The sequence below is a fragment of the Corylus avellana genome, chromosome 11 (assembly GCF_965113065.1).
Source record: "Corylus avellana chromosome 11, dhCorAvel1.hap1.2, whole genome shotgun sequence".
NCBI classification, from domain to species: Eukaryota; Viridiplantae; Streptophyta; class Magnoliopsida; order Fagales; family Betulaceae; genus Corylus; species Corylus avellana.
The window spans coordinates 8,971,171-8,980,170 of NC_142500.1; the positions used below are offsets into that span (position 1 = coordinate 8,971,171).

Below are 9,000 nucleotides of genomic sequence, written 5' to 3' on the forward strand. Positions count from 1 at the left end.
CCTTCCTAAAATGATCTTATGGGAAACTGTAAAGACTTCTTAACCCATCGTTGACACGCGTAAGACTCATTAACCCATCTAATTATAGAAACGCCATGCGTTTGGATTGAAGTCAAATGCCCTAAGTGTTGTCGCTATCCTCAGTTGACTGAAGCCAAGAATCTCGCGAATGTTCTAACCAAAACGAAATTAGGGTTTCAATGTACGCATCAATCCAAACTGATCCAATATTCGCAGTTAATCCAAACAAGATCTGAAACTGTTTCGGCCAATGAAGGTATATTTCGCACCAAAATTTTAGGTTTTCATACTATAAGTTTATTGATGTTGATTTCGCATGAGTAGAGTTTAAATTTAGTTTGGGTTATGTTGATTTCGCATGAAAAGTTGTATGATTTTTGCAAAGTTCGTGTTTTTAGTTAGTTGTTACGAGTAAATCGAAAAGCCCCCTTTTAAAATGCCCTAGATTTTGGGGTTTGACCATGAAGAGAGGCATGTGGCCATTGTTTGCTTTTTTGTGCTTATATATGTTTTTGAACTTTATTGGGCTGCTTTATGCTTAGATATTCTAATGTTTTTGAACGTTATTGGGCTGCTTTCTATGCTTATATATTCGTTGAATAGTTGCTATACTCATTATGGTGTGAGGCCTGAAACCCTAATTTCGTTTGGATTCTGTATATTCTAACAGTTTCAAATGTTGTTTGGATTGACTGCCAATATTGGATCACTAGGAGCCAAGAAGAAACATTTTGTTGCAGAACAAGAGTCGTTCAAAGAAACTACGCACAAGAGTGTTACAAGAGCGTGTATTCTGAGTGTTACAAACACGATTTGCAATTGTGCGTTAGCTTGCACAACTTTTCAATGTCTATGACCTTAAAGAAATTATGAAAGCATGTATAATTCTCCATAACATGATCATTGAAGATGAACGAGATGAACACGACACGTTGGACTTCGATTACGAACAACCCCGATGGAAATCCTCCCAAGCCAATGTCACATGATCAACTAGATATGCTTGCAGATTTTATTCATAATCATCTATGTATTAGAGGCAGAGAAACTCATTCTCAACTCCAATCATACCTTGTCGAGCACTTATGGCAACTACACGGCGAATCGTAAGAGCTTCGGTTGAATTACTAGTTTAATATGCATTATTTATATTAAGTTGGACCTTATTTATAATTTACTAAGTTAGTCTTTATTTGTAATGATTTAATCTTTAGTTTAATATGCATTATTTAAATAGCCAAGCTTGTCAAGCACTTATGTTGAATCTAAATTGAGCACTTCTTCAAAGAAAACAAACGAGAGTTATGATCAAAAGTCCAATACAAGATCAAAAGTGCACACATGAGGATTGAACATTGAAAGAACAGCAAGGATCGAGCTCTACCCTCAAATTGCCAAATAAACAAAATATGGAACTAAGCCATTCATCAAACATATAACATGCACTGCGGAATTTAAAACAACATCACAACCAAGTCTAATGCATAAATCTAAGGAAGATAAATAGCTATGCCGAATAATAAACCAACACAACATTAAAGAACATCCATACAACCACAACATAAGATTTGTTGACGAAGTGGAAAACCCTTTGAACCAATCAAAAGGGAAAAACCACTACAGGACAGCCAAACCCAGGAAAGCACTATATGACCATCATATTACAAACAATAGAGATACTCACAACCTCTAGCAAGTTCTAGACTCTGTAAGATCGGCAAGCCTCCATCTCATCCTCCAAGTCATTGTCTTCACGGAGTGCATTTCCTTACTGACCCTTCAATAGACTTTTTTCTTCAAACAACCGAATCAACGATCTTGTGTAGATGAATATCAAAGGCAACACGCCAAGGCAACATGCTAATCAGCAACCCAAAGTGGTGGAAAGCTTCAAGCTTTTTGGGAACTCCACTTGGTGCAACAATGGTGAAGTATGGAAGAAAGCTTTACAACCATCAAGAGGGGGAAATCAACAATGGCTTCTAACAATCCCTCTTGGATCAACAAAGAGAGGTAATCAACCTTCTTTAGAGACTCTCCCCACTTATTTTCATGCTTGGAGGTCTAAACTTCCCAAATGAGCATCTTTTTCTCTATATACTGTTGTGCAATAATCTACCTAAATTAATAGGTAAGTAATTGTACATTTTACCTGCAAGTGCACAAGATCAACATGGTAGTATAAGGTGCAAGTACAGGATCATTCCCACGAGGATTGCTGAATTTATGTTTAAAAATAAATTCCTTAAGTAAAAAAAAAGATTGATTGTTAAAGTGATGATAATAAGAGGTAGGGCTTTGACATCCACCACTAATTATATCTAACTAATATAACAATATGCCAATGCTTTGATCATGTTATGCATATTTAATGTTTGCCAACCTAAAGGTATGGGTGTCTACTCTAAGCTATTGATTTCCCTAAGCAACGAATTAGGCATGGGTGTCTACTCTAATTTTTTTCTTTCTTAAAGGATTTAGCATGGGTGTCTACTAAGTTGTTCTTTAAGAAAGTATGAATCTGTAGAAATCGACAAACACATGAGGCCTAGGGCATGGGTGTCTACTCCCGGTTCCCCATGTTGATTTACCCAAGAATCCGGTGTGGATATCTTTTGTTACTCTTATTAAACCCAGGACTCGATCATCCAAATTGATTTAATTAACTAGTACATGCCACATGCATATGTTGATGAGACACACACATATGAGGAATTCATGAAAGCAGGAATTAACCAAGTTAAATAGCATAACATAACCATCACAGAGGCGCCAATATTGAAATATTAACTAAACATAACTAGGGCTTCAATTTAGCCCTACTAAATAAATTAACTACACATAGAGTTGATGTTAAACATCTTCATAAAATAAAATAAAATAAAGGAAAGAATAAACCCTTGTCTTGAGAGCTCCTATTCTTCTCCCTTCTCCAAGCCTCCCCATTCTAAAGGCTTAGGAATCTATTTATAGGCTTTAGAAGTCCTTGGAAAAGTAGTAAACCCTAAGGTTTTCGCAGGGTTCAGTCCTATTACAATTTGGAGTTTGAAAAACCCTAATATGGAAATAGGGACATTGTAGCCACCACTTGGAATGCCTCCTGCGCACGGGTGCGCTCGATCGCAGCCCGTGTGCGCTCGATCGCAGGTTTGGGATCGATCCTTCTTTTGCCTGCGCTCGATCGCTCCTGGCCTGGCTCGTGCAGCATCTTCTCTGGTATTGCGCTCAATCGCAGGTACCCTGCGATTGATCGCAGTACCAGGGAGCTCCAATTTTCCCATATTCTCTTTTTGAGCCTAAATCACCCAGTTTTACTTCACTTTCTTCTAAAAGCCTGTAAAAACATCAAAAACACAAAAAGGAATTAAAATAACCTAATTAATTACAACCAAAGGATTAAAACATGTAAGATAAGGCCTGAAAATATGAATATTTTAGCGCTTATCATATACAACGAGAAAGGGCAAACTTGTCATAAGCTGAAAGTCATTTGGGGAATCAAACCAGTGCAGATATTCTGACCATAACTTCTTCATTCAAGCTCCAAATGACGTAAACTCAATGGTTTTGGAAATCTCTTTCCTAGATCTACAACTCTATCACTAATGAGCATCTTCAAATTCGGACGTTTGCTAGGTCAAAAAGGCTCCAAACTTTTTGAACAAACCAACCGCGTCCTAACGGGAGATTAACTCCGTTAGGACGGAAATTGGGTAATGACTCCCTGTTTTCCCATTAGGAGCTGCGGAATGGCGCCCAAGTGATAGGAAAAACATTCCCAAGTGACCTAATCACTTCCAAGTGATGCCCAATATGTGTCTGGGTGATGTTCGGGTGCCGGAACATTGTAGAACAATTCCATAAACACATCCAATGCTTTTCCAAGAGCAATGGGAAGACAAATCAAGGAAGAAAACCAAGATACCACAGAAACTATACCTCACATCTTGATGGCATCCAATGAAGACGAAATCCTTCTTCACGTCTTAATGGGAAATGAGTTGTGTCATGACGTGGGGAGTAAAACCAACTTAGCCTCATTATGAGTTCGTCCTAATGAGGCATTTAACAAAGAACTAGGGAGTTCCTTCTTCAATTTCGTCACATTTCCTTCCTAACGCCTATGTGTCGAGAAAGCCGAGAGCTCTTCACTGTGTCCCGTCATAAGCTCGTCTTGACATGCCATCTGACGCACAGGCCAAGAGCACTTCTTGAAGTCCCGTCACGAGCCCGTCCTGACACCCCATCTGACGAAAATGCAGGGAGTATTCCTTGAGTCCCGTTACGTACTTGTTTTGACACCCCATCCATTGGGAAAGGCAGAGACCTCTAACAAACATCCAATCTTCACCCTGGCACTTAAGGAAGAATAAGAAATTACAAACAAATGTTTTGTTAAATAAGGCCAAAATAAACCTAACAGAACATTATAGTCCAATACAAGAACAAAAGTGCACATATAAGGACTTAACATTAAAGTCAAGCACTAGAATTATAAGACAACAAAAAGAGTACACGAGCAAATAATGCTCACTTTCTTGATTCTTGAAACTCAACGATTTCCTTTTGGCGTGCCATCCAATATTGTTGCTGGAAGTCGTGTGCAATATAGTGTGTGTGCAAGTGCGAGGTCGATCCACAGGGAATTGTGTTTGTGAAATTTAATTTCTATCTAAATCAATTATATCTTAACCTAGTTCCGAATGATTTTGATTTTGAAAATAAACTAACATAAACTAAATAAAATAAAAATAATCAAAAGATAAACGACTAAGGTTTTAGAATTCACCTCACCAAATCAAAGCATACATTCTTATGTTTTCATTCATGCATCCGACAAATAATTAAACCCTATATTTGTTCTATTGTTTTTTTATAAACCAATTGAATCATTCGATGAATCCATCTCTATTACAAATCACAACGAATATCCAATTGAGATGAAATCATCCATTGTATCTGTAAATCACAATGGATATAAGTCTCAATCAAATCATTCGATGTATCCGTTGGATGAAACACAACGAATATCCAACATTTTCACGATTTATAAACAACAATCAATCACAATTTTGTCACACAATTGAACTGAAACGAACATACATTACATTAAACGACTGATTTGTACGAACGAAACATAAAAATATAAAACTAATCAATGGTGAGGCTTCATCTTCAACCTTAGTTGAAGAATTAGCCTCTCATGACAAAAGAAATCATAAAAAAACTAAATTACTTCATTAAAATTAAAAACTTACAAAAGAATTCGAGTTCCAAGCTACAAAAACCCAGAAAACACGGAAAGCGACCAAGAACGGCGCCCCCGGCGCGTCTTCGTCTGATCCCCCTCAATTGTGAGGCTTAGAAGTCTATTTATAGGGCTTAGGAGAGTCCTAGAAGCCCTAGTAATCCTAGGAATTTCGGAGATTTAAGTCCAAGCCCAATTAGGTTAAAGAAAACCTAAGCCCAAATCGGAATAGGATTCGCCCAAAATTGCGGTCCTATCTTGCGGCATGATTTTGGCCTTACGGCGCTCCGAATTGGGAAAGTGCTATTTCACAATGAATTGTATAAGTTTGAGTTATCTTTCCAATGCCGCTTGAATCACCTCAATCGGATATCTGATCTGAAAGTTATGGCCAAAATACCGAGACGTATTCAGAATCCAATTTTGCATCCAATCCGATTTGACTTCAAATTGAGAAATTCCGAATTAATCATTTCCTTTATTTGATTAAACTTTAACCATGATTGGTTAAGCTTAACCATATCTTCTAGATCTTCCCAATTTGCCCTTTAAGCTTGGAATTTTTCCAGAAACGCTTTATTTTCTTCCAAAAGCCTATAAAACAAAGAAAATAAAAAAATGAAGTAAAATAGCCTAATTAACCAAAACTAAAGGATTAAAACATGCAAGTTAATGGCTGAAAATATGAATATTTTAGCACTTATCAGTACTCGTTTTGACACCCCATCCATTGGGAAAGGCAGAGACCTCTAACAAACATCCAATCTTCACCCTGACACTTAAGGAAGAATAAGAAATTACAAACAAATGTTTTGTTAAATATGGCCAAAATAAACCTAACAGAACATTATAGTCCAATACAAGAACAAAAGTGCACATATAAGGACTTAACATTAAAGTCAAGCACTAGAATTATAAGACAACAAAAAGAGTACATGAGCAAATCATGCTCACTTTCTTGATTCTTGAAACTCAACGATTTCTTTTTGGCGTGCCATCCAATATTGTTGTTGGAAGTCGTACATCCTACTTGTATCAAGCATCATTATTCTCTCCTTGCAGCCTAATTCTTGCAAATGAAGCTTTCTCCTTTCTATATTTATTTTCTCTTCCCAATCCAACTTTTGCAATTGAAACTTTTCTTTCTCCCAGCGAAAACCCTTCGCCTTGAACATGCTCATCCTCAAGACTTTTGGCTTTCTTCTTCATGAATTCCACAGCTTCTTTGGAGGGACCCTTTTTCCGCTTTCTTTTAGCCTTTTCAGCTTTCCCGCATATTGGTCTCTCAAAGTCTACATTGTTACCATTCGACACATTGTCCCCCTCACCTTCATTTATTGAACTCAGAGTATGAGTAACATTAGCCGATGTTGCCACAAATGATCTTCTTCTTTGTTTCTCCTTCGTGCCATGATACAACCACTATTGTTCCCCCTTCAGCATCTTCCAACAATGTTCATATTAAAAAGCTACATCGTTATTATGTGAGTGATATACAACCTTTTCTTTTTGAATCTAAAAACCGTTGTAAATACAAAAATAATTAGTGTTTTGAATCTAATAGTAATTTATTATATTGAGTGCAAGATTTTAATGTAATTAGTACCTTGTCATGCTCAATAGTACCACTTTAGTTGAGATTTTCAATCTGATTATGGCACGCAATAAACTTAGTAACCGGCCTTTTAATAATTGACCACCTATTTATTAGGGAGGTACAAACTTGTTCAGAAGGGAACATCTTATGTTGATGGAAGTATGCGTGAACTCTTTTCCAAAATTGGTGATGTTTTTGGTCAGTCCCTTGCACTGCATCCATGCCTACATTTAGCCACGACGATACCTATTGTGCAATTATCCACCTAAATTAGTTAGCAAATAACTGTACATTTTACTCGCAAGTACATAAGATCAAAACAATAATATAGTAAGCAAATACAAGATCATTCACACAAATATTGATGAATTGTGCTTAGAATGATTTTCCTAATTAATTAACTAAATGTCACAAATTGAAAAGGTTGAATTGAAATAATAAGAATGAAAACAAAATAAAAAATAGAAATAATAATAAAAACGACAGGGTTAGGGTCTTGACATCCACCACTAATCAAACTCAATTAAGATAAACAATATGTCAATACTACAATCATACCGGTATACTTAATGCTTGTCAACCTAAGGGCATGGTATCTACTCTTTAAGTTATTAATCTCCCTAAGCAACAAATTAGGCATGGTATCTACTTTAATTCTTTTCTTTCTCAAAGGATTTAAAATTAAAAAGATAAAGAAGAAACCAAAAATGACTTCTTGAAGTAGCTCCAATTCATTTCCCCAAAGTTGTTGTATTTTTCTCAATGGTTAGAGGTCTATTTATGGGGATTAGGAGAAACCTAGAAGCCCTAAAAACCCTAATAAAACTATGGGTAAGTCTTATAGTTCAAAAAGGAGACTGAAAACCCAATCTGAAGTGAAAAAGGGGTCTAGCTGCATACTAGGCACTTGAGTGTGCTCGATCCCAAATTCGTGCGCTCAAGCGTACATCTGTACTCAATCTTGGCCTTAGAGCACTCGAGCTTGGCTACTTGTGTGATCAAGCGCTGATGCACTCAATCCTAGTGGCTGAGATGCGCTCGATCTTGATCTACATGCTCTCAATCCCTTGACTTCCAACTTTTCTCCCAAATCGTCCTTTAAGCTTGGAACTTTCCATAAATGCTTTATTTTCTTCAAAAACCTAAAAATTACAAGAAAACACAAAAACAAAACAAAACATCAAACTATAACAAAACTAAAAGCTTAACATATGTGAATTAAGGAGCTAGAATATGTAACATTCATCACTTATCAATACCAAGAGTTGTCTTCCTATATAGAGAAGTTGGTACCCCGTTGTGATTTCTTAGTGTGAACCACATCAACTTGGGGTTGAGAGTGATCAACGAACATTGGAGCTTGTTGAGATTCACCCAAAAATGAGTTGTCCATGTTAGAATCTCCTTGTAAAAGATTCATGAATGAGATATCTTGTTGCTCTTCGGAGTCCATCCTAAAAGCAAATATCAAGATTACAGTGTCATTTATGCAAAACATTACATTGTTGGTGTAACATCCCGTGGAAATCAATGAACTGGTAATTAATTCCATGGTTCGTCTCCTACCCTTATCGCTCGCGGGACAAGACTCAGGGATCTTAACCTCTCCTAAACGAGAGAATTTAGCGGAAGACTTTAACCTACAGGTGTAACGCCCCCAAAATTAGCCTTGGTTAACCTAGCAGGGTTACTGGCAATTACCCCAATTCAACCAACATGTGGCTAAATGAGGAATCACCCCTTTAAGCATTATCAAAGTTAATGCATAGGAAGGTGATATAAATCTGAGAAAACTATTAAATTATCATATGGACAAGCATATTCCTCAAAATTAAGACATAGAGCAACTAATAATAATAAGCAAACCTAGCAGCAGCATGAAGATTCTAAAGCAAGATCCGTAGTGGCAACCGTGCCACTCCTGGGTTCTAGTGACAACTTCCTAGTAATTGCTAGTAACCCTGCCAGGTTGGCCAATGTCAGTTTTGGGGGCATTACATACACTCTCCTCTCCTTATAAAAATTTTGTCATCGAAATTTCGTAGCTTCAAAAACAAGAAGGAATAGGAATATTACCTTAACGTATGTAGTCTTATAAGGTTTGTGCTCAGCCCATCCTTGGAAAAATCTTATC

General features: G+C 36.9%; 1 pseudogene; it reads right to left on the bottom strand.

The window, feature by feature from the left end:
• Positions 1-4,551: 4,551 nt before the first annotated feature.
• On the bottom strand, positions 4,552-8,319 carry LOC148583071 (uncharacterized; annotated as a pseudogene).
• Positions 8,320-9,000: the final 681 nt, after the last annotated feature.